General features: G+C 48.9%; 1 protein-coding gene across 1 annotated transcript in view; it reads right to left on the bottom strand.

Annotated features, from left to right (window-relative positions):
• Positions 1-20,369, bottom strand: part of MFAP5 (microfibril associated protein 5) — a 46,640-nt gene extending 26,271 nt beyond the window's left edge. Inside the window, exon 1 of the mRNA XM_048503321.1 lies at positions 20,312-20,369. The gene's annotated coding sequence lies outside the window, so the exon portion shown is untranslated. The remainder of the gene's footprint in view (positions 1-20,311) is intronic.
• Positions 20,370-20,770: the final 401 nt, after the last annotated feature.

Genomic DNA, 20,770 nt, shown 5'->3' with positions numbered 1-20,770 from the left:
ACAGCAATGGACCATGCCACACAGAGGAAATAGAGCCAGCGTGGTGTAGTGGTAAGGAGTGGCAGAGTCTTATCTAGAGAACCAGATTTGTTTTCCTGCTTCTCCATGTGAAGCCTGCCGGGGTCACTCTGGGCCATTTGCAGTTCTCTCTGAACTCTCTCAGCCCCACCTGCCTCACAAGGTGGTCTGTTGTGGAGAAAGGAAGGGAAAGGAGTTTATAAACCCCTTTGAGACTCCTTACAGGAGAGAAAGGCAGGCTATAAATCTAAACTCCTCTTCTTCACTGTGTGATGGAGGGTAAACTGTGGCATCCATCCATTGCATAGCTGCCTCCTCTTCCTGTGGCAGCCATTTTGTGGCAGTTATTTCATGGCTGTCCTACCCCACCCTGTCAGAATTCCAGAGTTGCCTGTAAGCTCAAAAAGATTGGGAAACTCTGGTCTAGACTGCGAACCACACAGGTTGAACTGAAAACTTATAAAATCTATTTCAAAATAAATACCAGCGTAGTGTAATGGATAAGAGCAGGTGCACTCTAATCTGCAGGAACCGGGTTTGATTCCCAGCTCTGCCGCTTGTGCACTCCAACACATGCCAGCTGGGTGACCTTGGGCTAGTCGCAGTTCTTTGCAGCTCTCTCAGCCCCACCTACCTCACAGGCAGTTTGTGGTGTGCGGGGGGCGGGGAAGGGAAAGGAGTTTGTAAGCCCCTTTGAGTCTCCTTACAGGAGAGAAAGGGGGGATATAAATCCAACTCTTCTTCTATATAGGGTACACAATTAAGTTAGCTAAAAACACAAGGCTTGAGTTTCAGGCTACACCTTTAAAAATCAGTGGAAATTGTTCTACACATCCGAAACACTGTTGTTGATACAATTATGTCAATGACCAACAAAGGGCCAGACTTGTTTTGGCTTGTTTAGCCTTCCTCAGTGGTCTTACATAGAAAACTGGTTATCGAAATAACACAACCGGAAATGGGCCTTATAGATATTACTGTATGCTCATGAAAAAAACCTTATGTTCTGTGTGGCCAGGATGTTTTCTTGTAACCAAAATCAGGCATTTTGCACCATTAATACTGGCTCACAGTTAATCTGGTATATTTCTGTCTGCGTGACATCAGCAAGTGGTCATTTCCGGGTGTGTTATTTTTATAATGATGTTTCTTTGTATGATCACCGAGGAAAGCTAAACAACCCAAAACAAATCTGGTCCTTTGTTGGTCACTGACAAAAATTGTATCAGCCACAGGGTCTGGGATATGTACAATAATTTCCACTGATCTGGGCAGTGCAGTCCATAGCCCAAGGTGGTTGGGGCTGCTGCTGCCCCCCACCCCCCCCACCTCCAGAGGCAGAGGTGGGATCTAGCAGGTTCTCACCAGTTCCCAAGAGTGGGCTACTAATTATTGGTGTGTGCCGAGAGGGGGTTACCAATTGGGTCTGCTTTTCCATTAGAAATTCCATTGGGTCCAAAAAGCATAAAGTCCTGTTGTTTCCTATGTGGCTGGTTAGCGAAGGTAGAAAACGGGATAATTCTCCCTGTTGGGCTGTTTTAATAACATGTTTTAGAAATATGGTAAAGTTCCTTGTTTAAGGAAAGTCTCCTTCTTTTGATTTCTAGAAACAAAATTAAGTATTTGAAAGTATTAAGTATTTGACAGGCAGTCAATTAGAGGAGAAGTAGTTGTTTCTGTTGGCAGTAGACAATAGGACTTGCTGTAATGGGTTTAAATTATGGACAGAAAGATCCCAGCTGAGAATTAGGAACCTTTTTTTAACAGTAAGAGTTTTTTACAGTAACAGAGAAATTATTAATGCCACGCCCCTGGAATGTCCAGCCACGCCCCCGTCGTGCCCCGCCCAGTTCCATTGGCGCTATGCCACTGTTTGAATCCCACCACCAGGGGAACCTGTTGCTAAAATTTTTGGATCCCACCACTGTCCAGAGGGCTTTTTAGTGGCATGGGGTAGAAGAAAATACAGAACAACCTCCTCACTACTGGAAAGCCCTCCATAGGATTCAATGTACTTACGCCACCCAAAAGTGTGGCATAAGTCCAAGCCTTGGGTGATGGCAGTCAGTGGCATAGCACCAACAGGGTGGAGGGGGTGCGATGCCCCAAGTGTGCTCCGTGGCAGGGGCGTGGCATGGTGTTCTGGGGCATGGTGAGGGTGGGCAATGCCACGGCAGGGGCACAGGGCGTGCACATGCCTGGGCAGAGTTCCCCCTCGCTCCACCCCTGACAGCAGTGCCTGCCTGCCTGCAAACCTGGGTGGAAGTTGATTAATGTCCGCTCCACCCCTGGGAATGCCTCTGGCACACCTCCACTCTGCCAATGGGGCTGGCAGCAGTGCGGGAGCTCTGATGCAGTGCTCAGCTCCACATCTGGGCATCCCAGAGGGCTGCAGTCGCTGCCCACTGGCATATTTATTCCCCTCCACTGGGGAAAGCATCTCAGGGAAAGCAAATCTGTATGAGCAGGCACCCACCACCTCCACAGGACAATTTGCGCCCCCCCCCCCCCCCAAAAAAAAAAAATCTGGATTGGGCCATGTAGCCTGAAATTCTGGCTAACCTACTTGCCAGTGCCGGATTTATCTACGGGCTTGGCAGACTGAAGCCAGGGCCTCAAAATCTCAGGGGCTCCTGCCAAAGTGTATATTATTTTTGAGACCTTTCTTACTGTCGTGACAGATGTTTAAAATTCCGCAATTCACAATTCCTCCTCTAAAGGACAACAGATGTTATTGTTAAATATCGTGGCAATTTTTTAAAAAGCATAAATGTTAAAATTAATACTGTGAAAAACTTGCTATAATTGAAGGGTTGTTTAGAGACGAAAGTGTGTCATGACAGTACCTAGTGTCGGTCAGATGCTGCATAGAAGCTGTTTTCTTGCTTTCTACTTGTAATGCAGTATAATCTAACACCAAAAAGGGGAAAGAAGAGCTCCACCAAGACAATGCAGAGAACTATTGAGGTTCAGCTGAAATAAAATCTGTACCAAAATAAACATATCTGTTGTATAGTTTACACAACTGGTGCTGAATTTAGATGAAGAGAGGACCTAGGTTACTTGTGAAGCCCCTCCCAATATCCCACCCTCACAACTAGAGGAAAATGGAAGAGTAGTTTAAACAAGACTGATTGAAGCCGAGGATGATGTGAGCTTTAGCTTTTCTGACTTTCTCTCTACACATCCTGCTTGTTTGTTTGAATTCCTCTTTGGTGATTTCCCTTTTCCATTTTTTGTACATGTCCTTTTTATATCTTAGCTCAAGTGGAAGTTCTTTAGACAGCCATCGTGGTTTCCTGAGACACCTCCCATTTCCCCCCCCCCTCATTGGACTGTTTGAAATTGTCCCCTCAAGATCTCACTTTTCAGAATCTCCCATCCATCATGCACTCCTTTCTCTTTTAGTATTTTTGACCACAGGATCGCACCCAGTAGATTTCTAAGCTTACTGATCCTAAGTCCTATTGGGATTTCAAGGTCAGCACCAGCATCATGATTTGGGTCTGGAAACAAATTGGGAGCCAGGATAGACGTTTATGGCTAGAGTGATAGGGACACTAAAACCCACTCTTTTACAACAGGTTCACCCAATAAACCATTGGTAGCCACTTGAAGCACACACAAACATGAGGCATTTTCTGCAGGAAATGTGTTGAATTCTGGTATAGGATTTGGATCCATGAAGGAAACCAGAGGTAGGAATTTTCTGGATTTAAGCTAACTGAGTTTTCAAATCGCCCTGAGCCTTCTAGGGAAGGGTGAAGGGGGCGGGGAGAATCTAATAACTAACTAAATAATTGGAAAAGAAACCACTGAATATGGCGGAATTCCGCTTTTCCTATAGAAGGCTCTGGGGGGGGGGGGGCAGGGTGATATCCTGTAGAGTCATACAAGTTTAACAATCCTAATAACCTGAGACAAACTGTTCCCAGTTCTAAACGGACTGTGGGTATAGGGCAAATTGGCAGGGCTCAGCAGCAACGTGAGTTGTGGCTTCCTCAGGAACATTTCCAGTGAGCTGTGGTTTATTGTAATGTGGGAAGACAGTGTATGGTGTATAATGCATAGACTTAGATGTCCATTTTTATCAGGATGGCAATTTTGGGCAGTCATCAATTTGACTGAAATTACTCAGGAAGCCTGTCATGTCCTCCAGATAACAAAGAGTACTGGTGAGACTGGACCAGAGATCAAAGCTACACAGTTGGACACCTGTGCTGGTAGAGTGCTCATGCCCAAAACAATGGGGTGCCAAAACCCCACAGCAAGTTATGTTGTACCTGTTGATGTTCTTCAGCAAAGTCTAAGGAGAGGTTTGGTGGTTTCACTCTCTTCTGTCTGTCTGGACAGATCTTCAACAGTTTCTGCAAAGCCCACCTGTGTGCCAGGGGTTTCGAGGGGGTTTGAATGACGGGCATCACTTAAATGGGGAGGGGGAGGCTTCTATGTTATCCTTGGTTTTATCTGGGGATCTTTTAGCTATTATTATAATTCGCCTTGAACTAAGAGGAACAGTGCGATATAAATGTGTTTAATACATAGTGTTACATGGTCTGGTAACCTCCCGAATGGATCACTGTCATGCGCTCTACATGGGGATATCCTTGAAGACAATCCAGAGGCTGGAGCTGGTGTAACACACTGCAGCTAGGCTGCTCTTGCTGGTACATCTGGTCAGATGCACATCATGTTGGTCCTCAAGGAACTGCACTGGCTCCCAATTCAAGGTGTTGATGTTAACTTACAAAGCTCTAAATGGCTTGGGCCCTTCCTACCTAAAGGAGCACCTGTGCCTGTTTGTACCTGCCCAGGCGCTGAGGTCACAAGGGAAGGCTTTCCTTGTGGTACCCCCAGTGGTGAGATTCAAATAATTTAACAACCAGTTGTTTACAAGCACCATTTTAACAACCGGTTCTGCCGAAGTGGTGTGAACCTGCTGAATCCCACCATTGGGTACCCCCTCCCCCGCCAGGATACAGGGGGCAGTGGGGGGGGCTTTCTCTGGGATTGATTGTGCAGCAAAAATAGCCTCACAGGTTTGCTGGGTGGCTACCCTTTATGGATCTAGGCGCCTAGCAAGGACTTTCCTCTTCATCCAGTCATTTCATTAGTCTCTCTGGATGCCCCCTCTGGGATGCTGCTGGGTAGGGGATGAGGGTCAGGACTGGGATTTCAACTTTTGCATGTTGTAGTGTTTTAAAGAGATGATTTTATGAACAGGGATGTTCTAATGTTGTAGCCACCTAGAGATCTTGTACATAGGTGGGGTATAAAATTTAAAAATAAAATAAATAGTGAGTGGTATGTAGATGTTGGTTCTGGAAACATGACTGAACCTAGGGCTGCCAACCTCCAGGCGGTGGATGGAGATCTTGTTGGATTATAACTGCTCTCCAGGCAACAGAGGTCAGTTCACCAGCAGAAAATGGCCACTATGGAATGTGTATTATAACCCACTGAAGTCCCCTCCTCCCCAAACTCCGCCCTGCCCAGGCCCCACCTCCAAAATCTCCACGTATTTCCCAACCTGGAGCTGGCAACCCTAACTGAACCGCCCGTCTGTCTTCAAGCTTCACTCTGGAACAAAGTACTGAGATGCCACATCTCAAAGAAGTGATCTGTCACCCTCTATAATGTTTACCACATTTACATGTATAAAATATATATTGTTAGTTCTATAGAGGGACCCCACAAACCCTGTTCAGAACACCTCTGACTGGCAAATATGCAGTTCTCAGCAGTAGCAAAGGGACGTCATCAGCCAGGCTTCAGATTTCCTTGCTTCACAGCATTGTGAGCACCAGCTGCAGTTGTTAACTTCAGTGCAACAGCTTTCTGTCCTCAACTGGGGGCACTTGCCTTTACAACGTCCTCGCACTTGTTTGGATGGTTCTTGCTGAACAATCAATTTTGAATTTAAAAAAACCCACTAGTGATTGGGGACCCCTACTTTAGAAGGATAATAGTGATCCTGAATTCTAAGGGAAATTTTACTTCTTTCCTAAGGGTATTTGATTTCTTAGCATCTTACCAAACTGCTATCTCTAGAATGATTGATGGTACAGAAGGCCACTGAAGATAGTATGAAACAATGCAAGTTTGTAGCGCACCCATATCCACACTGCACCTGCCCATTTTTTACAGGCTGAGACAGTAGGACCAGGAAAAGCACATGCAAGAGACAGATATAGAATAAGTATAGACTTTGCCTCAGACAGATGGAAAGTTTGGCAGCCAGCCAATCAGCTGGCAAATAATGTGATGACATCAGCTGAGCGTTTGCAATCCAGATTCTCAGAAAACTAAACATCCTCCTTTCTGCCGGCTCCTTGGACGTGGACATGGAAAGAACCTGGCCCCAGGGAATTCAGCTGTACATGGGAAAGAGGTAAGAGTGAAGGACAGAATGTACAAGGAGAGAAGGGACTCTTCTGTGATACCGTTTCCATAGCAGCTAAGCCCTCCAGAAAATAAAGGCAGAACAAAAAAAGAGACAGTAGAAAAACAGAGGGCTAGAGAGGAACAGAAAGATAAGGATGTGTTGCCTTGTGGTTTGTATATGCAAATCCACTAGAGCCAAAAGAACTAGAAAAGGCTTCCATAAACTGCTCAGGTGTGGACTTCTCTAAGACTCCAGTAGCACAAAGTGGACACCATTCATGCATCTGACAGACCATGTACCACAGAGGAGAGGCAAACTGATCTGGGTTCCACATGTTGTTGGCAACCAGACATGGGTGCGCTATATATCAAATACAGACCTCCTTTCCAGTACATACCCATTTTAACAGGAGCTAGGCTGCCCTCTGACAAACATCACGAATACTGGCTTTCTCCATTAACCTTTTAGATTTTAGAGGGGTGGGGCAGATATTTATTTATTTACTAGATTTTTAGACCGCTCTCCTCCGAAGGGCTCAGGCAACATCCCACCCTCAGAAGGGGGTGGAATGAAAAACAGGGTGAGATTATGGAATTGGACTGTGTCACAGGACATTCTAGAAATCAACCCCAACTCTATGGTTTTTACCTAGAAGAAATCCTAGAGTGTCCTGCAGTGCAGTGACATCACTTCCACTTATACAGCATCATGGGTTGCTGATTCAGTAACCCCCTTCCCCCTTGAGTCCTGGGGGTTTCTAGCCCCCACCAGTTTTAGGGTGTACTGGCTATTTACAAAAGCTGTACTGCTCTACTTATGCAATTCAAAAATTAGAGACTGTGGACTACTAGGGAGGAAGGAAGGAGGTATGGTTTGAAAAGGGGTTTTTTTCTATGCTACACTTAAGCAAAAATGATGTTAATTCCTAATTTGTTAGAATCTTGGCAGGGCACAACTTCTCTCACTATGCAAAAGTCCATCCAATGTCTAATTTCTTGGAATAACTAGTTCTGGCTCAGTTCTGTCCAAGGATGCAATCTGTTGGCCATATCAAACATCACGTCTTATGTGCGTGCGAATTTCTGTGTGTGTGAATTTGTGCCCAAACCTGAAGATTTTTTTAACTGCTTGCATAAGCAATTTATCAGCAGCCTCTGAGTCAGTGGACCATGCTGTCCTGTTCAGATATCTTGAGGTTATTCCTTAGGAACAGGACTCCGAAGGTTGCTTGTAGCTATGAGTTTTCCCCTTGTGGGCTTCTACAAGGTTCAGTCTTGGATTCTGTGCAATTCAATCTCTGTGTAAAGCCTTCAGGAGAAGTTATTCGTGCTATTGGAATAAGGTGCAATCAATATGCTGATGACTGACAACTCTATATTTCTCTATTCATATTGCCTGGTAATACTAGAGAGTCTTTAAATGAATGCCTGACAGCTGTAGTTAAACAGCTAATGGTAAACAAGCTGAATCCTTACACGACAAAAGTAATGTTGTCTGGGAACGCTGAGGTCCTGGAAGACCTGGGGCTCTCTACTTTCAAAGGGGTCCAACAGTCTCCCACTGACTCAGTTAAGAGAGATGGGGTGATTTTCAGTTTAGCTTTTATTGTTAGAGAAACAAGCTGGTGCTGTTACAAAAAGGGCGTTCCACCAACTCCACTTAACTCAGAAGACAAGAAAAGTCTTGCTGGATGAGACCAGTGGTCCACCTAGTTCAGCATATCATCTCATACAATGGCCAACCAGTTCTTCTGGAGGCCCAACAACAAGGCATAGAGGCTGAGGCCTCCATAAGGACATCCCTGGAGAATCAAACCAGTGGACCATCTAGTCCAGCATCCTGTTTCATGCCATGGCCAATCAGTTCCTCTGGAGGCTCAACAATAGGGCATTCCTCCCGTTGTTTGCTGCTGTAACATCGTGTGGCCCCTACTGCCCTTCTTTTCTGATGTATGTCTGAGAGGGAATTGATAGCAGGCGCCATCTTGAGCTAACATTAATATTAATTTTATAAGCTGCATTTTAATGGGGTAGGGTTTATTTTTATTAGAGCCATCTTAATTCATATTTATTGTATTTAAATTGATTGTGCTCTATCTGTACTGTGCACCGCCCTGAGCCTTCCGGGGGAGGGCAGTCTATAAACCCAATAAATAAATAAATAAATAAATAAATAAATAAATAAATAAATAAATAAATAAATAAATAAATAAATAAATAATAATAATAATAATAATAATAATAATAATAATAATAATAATAATAATAATAATAGAGGCCAAGGCCTTCACAAGAACATCAGAAAAGCCCTGCTAGATTAGATCAGTGGTCCATAGTCCAGCATCCAACCAGTTCCTCTACAGGCCTATCAATAGGGCACAGAGGTCGAAGTCTTCATAACTATGTCCCCATAAAACTTCATAACCATGTCCCCATAAAAATGTCCCCAAAGATGGCACCCAGAGCAGACCGGTAGTTCAGTGCTCTGGTAATTAGTATGTTTTTCTAGATCTAGGACAGGCTGGGAGTGTGTATTTTCACAACTAGGAATTTTAGTAGTGCTAGTATTAGTATTAGGGGGTTTTTTTAGTACCTTTTCAACCAGATTAGACTGACTGATAATGAACCAGCTCACTCGGTGCCTGTGTTCCTCTGTGGTTGGTTTGTGTTCTTGCTCCGGCAAGTGGCAGTTCGGGAGGCGGCGTTATCCTCCTGCCCCTGAGATCCTTGGACGAAGGTCGTCGGGTTGGTGGAAGAAACCCCCTGCAACGTCTGACCAAGACGCTGAGATGACAACAGGCTGGGTGGATCCAAGAGATGGTGATGACTCACGAGCAGTGCCTGCAGCATGCCGGCAGGGAAGATACTGACGTGGGGCGCTTTCGTTCCAACACCGGAAGCAGCTGGATGGTGGGGGGAGGCTCGTTGCAGGGGCCTTCTTACAACATTCAGAGGACTCCTATCCAGCAGCCAGTACGTGCTGGCAGCGGTGGGGACCTGTGGCAGGGGCCCGTACATGTTATACAACTTTTAGGAGTTTCCACTCGGCAGCCTGGGCTGGGTGCGGCAGGCAGAAAACATGGCGGCGGCTCCCCGACAAAAGCTGAAACCAACCATCCACAATGCTGGTGGACATTATTCTCAGTTAGTTGTTAGAGTTGTTTAGATGGGAGGTTAGCTTGGAATTCTTAGCAGGTTGTATTGGTTTTTTTCTCCCATTGTGATGTTAGTAATTAGTTTGTTTAAATTAAATTAAAAACAATTTACAGATTTCATAAAACCTAGCAGCATCAATACAATACAATAAGATTATAAAAGTGTGGCACCTGATCCCAAGGCCGGGCGGGGGCAGCAGTGTAAATTAGATGTTATATTGGGCGGGCCAATGATGGAATGGCACGCAAGACAGGGGCATCCTGGAGCGGGAATCTGCGGCCGGCCTCACCAAAAGCCTGGTAGAACAAAACTGTTTTACAGGCCCTGCGAAATTCACCAAGGTCCCACAGGGCCCGCATATCTGATGGAAGGGTGTTCCACCAGGTAGGGGCCAGGGCCGTAAAAGCCCTGGCCCGGGTAGAGGCCAGCCGCATCATGGAGGGGCCAGGGACCACCAGTAAATTGGCCTCTGCCAACCGCAGAGGCCTACCTGGGACATATGGGGTGAGACGGTCACGAAGGTATGAGGCTCCCAAGCTGCGAAGGGCCTTAAAGGTTAACACCAACACCTTGAAAGTGACCCAGAATTCCACTGGGAGCCAGTGTAGGCGGCGTAACACGGGGGTGATGTGCTCTCGAAAAGAACCACCCACCAAGAGCCGTACCGCCGCATTCTGGACCAGTTTCAATTTCCGGATCAACCACAAGGGGAGGCCCACGAGTTTTATTGTTCTATCATGATTGCTGATGTTTTGATATTTTGTAATGCTGCTTATTGTTGTTTGTATGATGTGTGCTGTATCTAACCCTGAGCCCTTCGCAGGAGGGCGGTATAGAAATGAAATTACCAATTACCGTACCATGAGGACATCAGGAGAGCCCGGGTGGATCAATCCAGTTTAATCCCCTTGTAAAACAGCCTGTGCCTGTGGCTGTCACTGAATCCTCTGGTTGTGTATCCCATGTTTTAATCACTTGCTGTGTGAAGAAGTATTTCCTTTTGTTTGTCCTGAATATATTATTGCCTATCAGCTTCACTGGAGACCTTTGAGTTCTAATACTTTGGAAGAGGGTGGAAAGGTGCTCTTTGTCTCCTCTCTCCATCCCATCTGCAAAACCTCTGTCCTCTCTGCCCTCAGTTGTCTTTTTCCTCAGCTGAGAAGTTCTAGAATCCTCAGGTTTTCCACCCAGGGAAGAGGCTGCAGCCCCCTCGCCATCGTGGTTGTCCAGCTCTGCAATATCCTTTTAGAAATATGGTGGCCAGAACTGCACACAGTATGCCAAATGAGGCCGCGCCATAGATTTACACAAAGGCATTATAATATCAGCTGTTTTATTTTCAATCTCTTTCCTAATAATCCCTAACATAGAGTTTGCCTTTATTTACCTAAAATAATAATAATAATTTGCCTAATATGGAGTTCACCTAAAAGATGGCTCCTACTTTGACTTGGCTGACTTATGCATGTGGATCCATGCTATGGTTACCTTGAGGCTACTGTAGTGCACTCTACATAGGTCGGCTCTTGGGGGCCTCTGAGAAACTACAGTTGCTAAGAGGAATCTGCATTCACTTTGCAAAAATTATATCAGGCTCAATTCAGGGTTTTGATTGTGACTTACAAGGCCCTTCATGGCACTGGACCCACATAACTCTCTTGCTATATCCCGCTACAGCAAACTCCCTCATCAGAGCCAAGTCTTCTGAAGGTGCCACCCTGCAAACGGCTATAATTGGGCATTCTCAGTGGTAGGTCTTACATTGTGGAACTGTCTACTGGAAGCTATTGGGAAGGCCTCCAACATTTCTGTCATTCCACAAAAGCAACAAAACAATTATTCAGGGGAGCATTCTTGTCGAGGGGGTAGAGGTCTGGTGTAACGAATCAGCTTAGGAGGTGACTTTTACCAGGGGTAATAATGTTTTTCCTATGCTGGCTGTCTTGTTGCCTTAAACCAGAGGCGTTCAACTCTGGCCCTCCATGTGGGTAGGGTCTGAGGGAGATTGTAGTCCAGGAACATCTGGAGGGGCCAATCAGACACCCCTGCCTTAAACAGAGAGCTCAGAGTCCTTTTTCTCGTGGTCTTCTCTTCTGCAGTCTCAGGCCAACTGCATTGTTCTGTCCTACCAAGAATCTTTGCTGTTAGGTTCCAATTTTATCCTATTTTGTGTTTCACTTACTGACTGAAAGTTTTTATTGCACTTGTTTGTAGGGATGCACTGCTGACCCAGGAGCACCGTAAGTAGAGCGCTGGCACACCGGCGCTCCTACGGCCTTCTGGTCGCACCGCGCCCCCACCCCTCATCCCCCGATGAGTCACAGGTCATGAACTACCTGGCTCACAACCACCGGGTGTCCCGGACAAAGGAACAATGGTCTTGCCCCCGGGTGAGGATTAGGCCCAGACACTGATGCTCCTCTCCGCACGTAGCAGCCAGATGAGATCATGCATCACATGATGATCTCTCAGTCTCCCGCTCTCCCGCTCTCTCGGAATTCCCCCCGTTCCGCCCTTCTACACGCCCCTGTTAGAATTATAATAAAAGGTGCCAGGAACCAGCACGCGGCAGAGTCGCTAGGAACACGGACACTCTGGCAGCTCCCCGCTGCTGGCACTCTCCACCAGATGTTATCACCGCGTCTCGTCTTCGTTCTTGCGCTGACCTCGCGGTCACGACTACAAGCTGGTGCCGAAAGCCGGGAATCCTCGAACCTCCACCCTGCTTACCGTCGCCTGGGAAAGGGCCGCGGTACCGACGTCCGCTGGATCGGCGCATCCAGGGACCCACCTTCGGTATCGCCCGTCCGCTGGATCGGCGCATCCAGGGACCCGAGTCCTAGGACACTCTCTCGTCCGACGGAACACCGGTAAGTATGGGAGCTTGCAAAAGCAGGGCTTATGACAAGCATGTAAACGAACTAAAAGCGCTAGCGAAATGCGGCAGGGTCCCCATAAAGAGAGGGGAGCTGCGCAAATTGGTTGAGGAGATTGAAGCTCAATGTCCATGGTACCCAGAGGGGGGGACATTAAATCTTAAGGATTGGGAAAACATCGGGCGCACTCTTCACACAAAGCCTCGCGCGCCGGTGTCACTGCTACTGACGTGGAGACAATGCTATGTCGCCATCAGCCTGCAGACCTATGGCTCCCTTGCTGTCGGCCGCCCTCCTTTCGACCTCTCAGCTTCAGTTTCACCCCCGGAACTTTCTCTATCCTCTGCTATGAACCGCCCTCCCCTTGCTCCGCCCCCATTTTCTGAAGCCATAGCACCTCCGTCAGCGCCACGTAATGGCGCGGGTTTCAAAACCCTAGCAGAGCGTGTTAGCCACGATCTGCGAGAGAAGGAAATCCTGACGGAAGACGATGCCGATGCCCTCGCCTTATGCCCCATTCACCTCACAGATGCCGAGGTGGGAGGCGGCATCGCTCAGCGAATTATCGAGTACCGCCCTTTAGGCTATAATACCCTCACCGAGCTCCGCAAGGCGATGCGGGACGTAGGAATCACTAGCCCCTATGTGAGAGGCATGCTAGAAGCAGTCGCAAGGAATCACCTAATGGTTCCGAGTGACTGGAAGACCACCTTTCACATACTCCTGAACCCTGCGCAATATGCGATCTGGGATAGCGAGTTCCGCCAGCAATGTCTCAATAGAGGAGCCGCCTCTGGCGGCGCCTACACGGCCGCACAGCTTTACGGCTGCGAGGCTTTCGCCGACCCCAACAACCAAGTTGTCCTGCCAGAGACCACCCTTGCGGTCGTCTCCGATTGTGCCTACAAAGCGTTCACCAAAGTCCCTAGCTTCGAGCAGCCGACCCAAAACTTCGCCTCCATTAGACAGAGGCCCCAGGAGCCGTACGCTGACTTTGTGAATAGGCTCCAAGAGGCACTCAGAAGGCAGGTTGGCAATCAGGAAGCCCAGGGCGAACTTCTCAAACGCCTCGCTAGGGAAAACGCCTCCGCCGAATGCCGAAAAGCGATCACAGATCTAGGTAGGAACCCCGGACTAGTCGACATGCTCGAGGCTTGCCGGGACATCGGGTCTTTCACCCACCAGGCCAGCCTTCTAGCCACCGCCCTCCTTGCCGCCATAGGGCAGCTCCAAGACGAGCATCTCGAGTACGGCAAACCAGGGCATCTCCGTAAGAGACGCGGGCTGCCCGGTGGGGGAGCTCGCAGCCCGGGACCTAGGTCCGCCCCCCGAGCCTTCTCCCCCATTAAGCAGGAACTATCCGTCATTTCAGGGACTACCGACCTGGCTTGCCCGGAGCCCGCCCACGCCCCAATGTGGGCGAGCGTCCTGCAGGAACAGCCTCACGAGAGCAGCCGCACATCACGGATTCCCCTGCCCCGAGAGCAGCCCGCCGCCCATTCCACAAAAATCAAGGGCCCAGGTAAACCCCAGGGTACAGAGAACTCCGACGCGGCCATCGGCGGAGTGACCGGGCGGCCTGATCAGTGGCCGGCTGGGGCTCATTTGCGCACCTGGGAAGAGGAAGGGGAACAGGCCACACCAGAAACCGCCCCAGAGCTCGGACGGCAACTCATCGCCCTCCCCATCACCATGGGAGAGCTCGAGACGAGTAAGTCCGCCCCCCACTGCCCTCCCCCCTCCGTGGACCACCAAGACCGGTTTGGGTAGAACAGTAGCCACTGTCCAGAGAAAAACTGACTGCCATGCACCAACTCGTGGAGGAACAGCTGGCTGCAGGCCACATTGAAACCTCCACATCACCATGGAACACACCTGTCTTTATAATAAAAAAGAAGAGTGGCCGGTGGCGATTGCTCCAGGATCTCAGAGCAGTAAATGCCTGCATCCAACCCATGGGCCCTCTTCAATGTGGTCTGCCCAACCCCAACTTTATCCCCTCAGACTACCAGGTCCTGGTTGTTGACCTAAAGGATTGCTTCTTCTGTATCCCTCTCTCTCCCGGGGACCGAGCACGCTTCGCTTTCACTGTACCGGTGCTTAACCATCAGCAGCCCACGGCCAGGTACCAATGGAAGGTATTACCCCAGGGGATGCTCAACAGCCCCACCTTGTGTCAATTTTTTGTTCATCACGCCCTAGCCCCATTTCGCGCCAGGGCGCCCGGAGCCATAATCATCCATTACATGGATGATATCCTAATAGCCGCACCGATCATCCCCCCCGCAGTGGGTAGCACTGCTGGCCGACACTTTAAAACAGTCAGGCCTATACATCGCTCCTGAAAAGGTGCAAAAGAACGAGCCATTCTTGTATCTGGGGCATAAACTCCTCCACCCCTACTCCGCCCCTGTCATACCAGAAATGCAGATTCCAGACACACCCACACTCCTCCAGCTGCAGCAGCTGCTCGGAACCCTCAACTGGGTCCGTCCTTTCGCCTCACCACCTCTCTGCTCAGCCCCTGTTCTCGCTTTTACTCCCGCTCGCCAAGGATCCAGGGGACAAGATCCAGCTCACCCAGAAGCACAAGGACGCCTTTCGGGCCGTAAAGGAGGTCCTGGCCCGCCGATGGGTGGATCGAGTCCCCTCAAGGATCAACCTCTCTCCCTCTTCCTCTTGAACACTCCCCTCTCCCAGCGGAGTCCTAGAAACCCGACCGCCACAAACCTTCTTGGTCGAGTGGCTCTACCTACCTCATGTACCCGCAAAAAATCTCTCCACCCCAGGCCAGCTCTACGCGGATCTCATCAACCAAGGGCGTCAGCGCACCATGGTAATGGTCGGGTGGGACCCTGAAAAAATCATCATGCCTCTGAACAGAGCAGAATTCCAGCATCTCTTGAACGCTTCCTCACCTCTCCATCTGGCCCTGGAGGATTTCGTGGGGGAGGTGCTCTTCCACCTCCCCCCGGATCCTCGCCTCACTCTCCTTCACTCTGCCTCTTGTCCCGTCCGGCCTTTAGCAGCCTCTGCCCCACTCCAAAGCGCCCCCACCGTCTTAGCAGACGGGCAACAGCAGCGTCGGCGCCATTGCATTTCAACAAAATGGTCAGTGGCAAACCGCTTACACACAATCGCCCCAAGCCTCGCCCAGCGGATCGAAGGCTTCGCCAGCGGCCATTCTAGCCTTTCAAACCTTCCTCAACCCTTCAACCTTTTGGTGGATTCCCAATACATAGCGCGACGCAATCGGCTCACCTACCCGGAGCCTACGTCGCCCCCCGAATCGACTCAAACCTCATGAGTCTCTTCCTGACACTACGGAACCTACTAGCATCCAGAACCTCTCGATATTTCGTGGGCCATATGCGCAGTCACACGCCGCTTCCGGGCCCCCTCAGTGAAGGGAACCAGCGCGCAGACAGCGCTACCCACATCTCTACCCTCTTCTCCGACCCCTTTCAGTCACACGACTTCTTCCACCAGGGCAAAGCGGCTCACCGATCCTGCAACATCCCCTCAACCAAGCACAATCTATAGTTAAATCTTGTGCTCAATGCTCACGCCTTGGCCCCTCTTCAGACCCCGGGGTAAACCCGAGAGGGGCCTTGGCAAATGACTTATGGCAAATGGACGTAACCTTGGTCCCTGCCCTAGCCCCCTGGAAGCACCTGCACGTAACTATAGATACCTACTCGGGGTACGTTTGGGCCACCCCACTCCGTGGTGAAACCACCAATCACGTCATCCAACACCTCTTTGCATGCATTACCGTCATGGGCCGCCCCCTCCGCCTAAACTGGGGAATCGTGCTGACACATGGAATTCCCTACAACAGTACGGGGCAAGCAATCGTTGAGAGAGCAAATCGCAACTTTAAGGAAATTTTAGCCAAACAAACTAAAGAAAGGGGAGGCAGCCCCCCCACTTAGGCCACATACAACAGACAGTATCAAAAGTACTCTTCACCATCAACCATTTGAATTTGCTCGCCCTACCATCAGGGCAACAGATCACCCCCGTAGAAAGACACTTCAGGCAGTCAGATCCCCTCCCCCATGCCAAGGTTTACTACCGTCAACTCCCAGACCGAACCTGGCGGGGACCGGCCCCCCTCATAACCTGGGAAGGGGGTATGCTTCAATCCTTCTTCCTACAGGCCCTCTATGGATCCCAGCCCGACACGTCCGGCCAGCCCGAGGAACGATGCCGAACGAAGTCAGGCCACACCACGAAGACGGAGCAGGCCCCCCTGGAGAACCCCGCCCCGTAGCTTCAGCAGACCTACAGCCAACATCGGAACAACCTGAAGATCCGGAGGATCCGCAGGGGCGCCAGAGCTACGATCAGCCCTAACCGAAGGTTCCGGCAGCCAGCCTGCCTCAGGGCGCCCAAGAATCCCAAAGTTGCAACCTCTGCGGCTATTGCTGCGGATTTCACAGCCATCAGCAACTACTTACGCGAGCTACCCCGCGCCGGTGACAATCGGTCACCTGCAGGATCCTAACCCCCGGAACCCCCCCGTTGTCTTCAGCCACCCGACTGTTGTCGGGACATGCCCTCTCTCGCAGTTTCGCTCATGAGAGTCACTGAACCTCCACGAACCCTGCCACCCTTCCCCCGCTTCCCGTTTTGTATAATACCCTCCGGAGCCGACCTCCAAAGGAACCAGGCTGAGAACTGCATCTTAATCCTAGGAGTTAGTTTGTTTTCGCCACATCCGCCTACCGGGACTCTCTATTTTCGCCTCACCATCACCCGGCCTCAAGCTCCACCCCGGGAGCCCGGACGCCGTCGCCGCTGCTCCACTCTGCCCCTCGACCCCTCTTGCCGGAGCAACGTGGTGACCCTCTCCAGCGGAGTTATGTCTCCCTCGCGACTTCCCTAGTGGGAGTCCCGGACTTCGCTTCTTGCCCACAACGCTAAGACCATTGGCCGGCTGGCCTGTGCCCCCTGAAGTCCATCAACTCCACCTCCATTGCTTTGGATGCTCCGGCCCTCCACGAGCAGCAGGAACTTCGTCAAGCGACTTTAGATAATCGTGCCGCTATTGATTATTTGTTGTTATTGCATCACCAAGGTTGTGAGAATGTACATGATATGTGTTGTTTTAATCTTTCTGATAATTCCCATTTGATTCATATGAAAGTGCGTGAACTGTAAGATGCTGTATCTAATCTGAAGTATGACGTTTTACCCCACTGGTGGTCAGCCCTCTGGAGCTGGCTACCGGGGGGATGGTTAAGTGCTATTGTACAGCTCTGCATTGGCTTGATTATGTGCCTCATCGTCGGATCTTGTTTCATTCAATGCATATCTAATATTGCCTGTAACATGTGTAAGAAACCCCTCGACTTTCCCTTACATCGCAACCAAGTTCTAATGTTGCACAAGCAGCTCGGCCAGCTGGCCAAACGGCGGAGGAGACGAGCGTCCCTTTAAATCACCCCCTAACATTTCGGCCTCCCTTCTAAATGTAAAAAAGGAGGAGATGTAGGGATGCACTGCTGACCCAGCAGCACCGTAAGTAGAGCGCTGGCACACCGGCACTCCTACGGCCTTCTGGTCGCGACCGCGCATCCCCACCCCTCATCCCCGATGAGTCACAGGTCATGAACTACCTGGCTCACAACCACCGGGTGTCCCGGACAAAGGGACAATGGTCTTGCCCCCGGGTGAGGATTAGGCCCAGACGCTGATGCTCCTCTCCGCACGTAGCAGCCGCTCTCCCGCTCTCCCGGAATTCCCCCCGTTCCGCTCTTCTACACGCCCCCGTTAGAATTATAATAAAAGGTGCCAGGAACCAGCACGCGGCAGAGTCGCTAGGAACACGGACACCCGCGCTCCCGCTGCTGGCACTCTCCACCAGATGTTATCACCGCGTCTCGTCTCGTTCTTGCGCTGACCTCGCGGTCACGACTACACTTGTTGTCCGACTCAGATCCTGGTAAGAACAAATAAAAACAACTAAACAAGGGCTTCTATAACCCCATCAGAGGTTAAAATGGCAGGATAGTGGTTACAGAACTGTGGATGCCCTGTTCAAAACCAAAAGTTGTACAAATGTGGGGGGAAATAGTCGCTTCAGAACTGGGAATTTTAACAGCACAGTGAGTGGTCCAAAAGTCAGCTGAAAAAAGAAAAAGAAGAGTTTGGATTTTTATCCCCCCCCTTTCTGTCCTGCAGGAGACTCAAAGGGGCTTGCAATCTCCTTGCCCTTCCCCTCTCACAACAAACACCCTGTGAGGAGGGTGGGGCTGAGAGAGCTCCGAGAAGCTGTGACTAGCCCAAGGTCACCCAGCTGGCGTGTGTGGGAGTGCCCAGGCTAATCTGAATTCCCCAGAGAAGCCTCCACAGCTCAGGCGGCAGAGCTGGGAATCAAACCCGGATCCTCCAGATTAGATACACGAGCTCTTAACCTCCCACGCCACTGCTGCTTTTTTTTTGCCTCTGGGCTTTGGCTGACAAACTCCAGACAGATCACATTGAATGCCTGCTGAGGTCTCTGGAAACCTGCATTTCCTCAGAGTCACAGCAGGAGCCACAAACAGTCAGGATCAATGATCTATGCTGGAAGATGGCTGCTGTTTGGCCAACTACCTTTCTCCACCTCAACAGGCTTTTTTTGCTCAGGAAATTCTTCAAAAATCCTTCAATCCCTCAGGAGAAAAGGGAAAAAAGCCTCAACTCCCATTTGGATGGTCCAGTCTAACACGCTCTTGTTAGCTCTCAGACACTAAGCAGGGGATGCTCTGGTTAGTACACAGATGCTCCAAGGGTAGTTCGAAGGTGACTTCCTAGCTGGACAAAGGTGACAGAGCCACCTCCTCTCAGGCTGAGCATCATTCAATGGATATGCAAAGCTGCAGAAGCTCCTGGATCCAAGAAACCTGTTCTGTAAGATGGGGAGCTGATAAAAGGAGGAGTCTTTTGTTAGGGAGGACAGGAATGTGAGGAATTCTAAGACACCTTCCTCAGAAAGAGGAGGGGGGCTGCCTCTTTTTTTAAAAAAACTCTGAACCTAACTGGGGATGAAAGGTGGTTTCCACCTGGAGACAGGCTTACGAAGTTTCTGTTTCTGCTATGCCCATATAAAGTGGAAACGGGGCTTCCAGTTTCCCTACCCTAACCCTTCAGGTTTTATTTTAAATCTGAAATTGAATTCATTATCAAAATCAGTGTCTTGGATTCTCTGAATTCCCAGCCTAAAATACAGGTTGTTTGAATGTTTTGATATTTAGTTGATTTTTTTAAAGACCTACTAGTGGTGGGGAGAAAATGGCTACCATTGGGACAGAGGCAGAGATAATGGCTGCCATGTGGTGGGATTGGGAAAATACACATTTGCGCATCTACGTGGCAGTCATCAAGCTACTGTGGCAATATTTCCCAAAACCTTGGATCAAAAGGGACTTATGAAAAGAGAAAAGCCACAAAAACATGACAGCTGGATCAATATGCCATGATGCTGTGGGGAAGCAGGGGAAATGCCCACTATCTATGTGCACTGAACCCAGGTGTGCATCCATGGACAAAGATGGCTTCAAGGAATAAAGACACAAGCAGCAGAGTTCAGGGAAACCAAACATGATGTAATAATATGGCAGGTATTAAATTGAAATTAGCCTCTCTTAATATTAATGGTTTAAACTCAGACTCCAAGAGATTTAAACTTGCCAAGTTTATAAAAAAAGGAACAGGTGAATGTATTGTGCCGTCAGGAGACACACAAGAAAAGAGCTGACAAGAATGTGTTATTGAAATTAATAGGCTGGAAGATTATTGGGGAAGCTAGATCTATGGTTAAGAAAAATGGATTAGAAATTTTAGTAAAAGAGGATTTGGACTTTCAATTAGAGGAATTGCATACTGACCAGAATGGAAGATGGTTGACAAAGTGAGGATTCATGGATTCCAGATGACATTAATGAATTTATATGCCCTGAATAAAAAACAGAAAAGATTCATGGAAAAACAGTTTAAAAGATTGCAGGGGATATTCTCAGGGGAGACTTTAATAATGGGAGACTGAAATATGGATCTAAGAGGAAATGAGATGTTAAAGAAATGGAATATCACAAATATATATTCAGAACTGAATATGCCTCAACAACCAACCTATTTCTCAAATAGACATAAGAAATTCACATACATTGATTATATATTTACAAAAAAACGCGCAATTTACATAGTGAAGGGATAGAGACATATAAAGAATGGATTTCAGACCACACCCTGCTGGTAGCTGTGTTCAGGATGCAAGGAGAAGAAAAACAATTTAGGTGAAAGTACAATAACATGGTATGGAAGGATGAGAAAGCAAGAAAGGATTT

Source organism: Sphaerodactylus townsendi, linkage group LG07 (assembly GCF_021028975.2).
Source record: "Sphaerodactylus townsendi isolate TG3544 linkage group LG07, MPM_Stown_v2.3, whole genome shotgun sequence".
Taxonomy (NCBI): Eukaryota; Metazoa; Chordata; class Lepidosauria; order Squamata; family Sphaerodactylidae; genus Sphaerodactylus; species Sphaerodactylus townsendi.
This window is presented reverse-complemented; position numbering and strand designations above follow the sequence as displayed.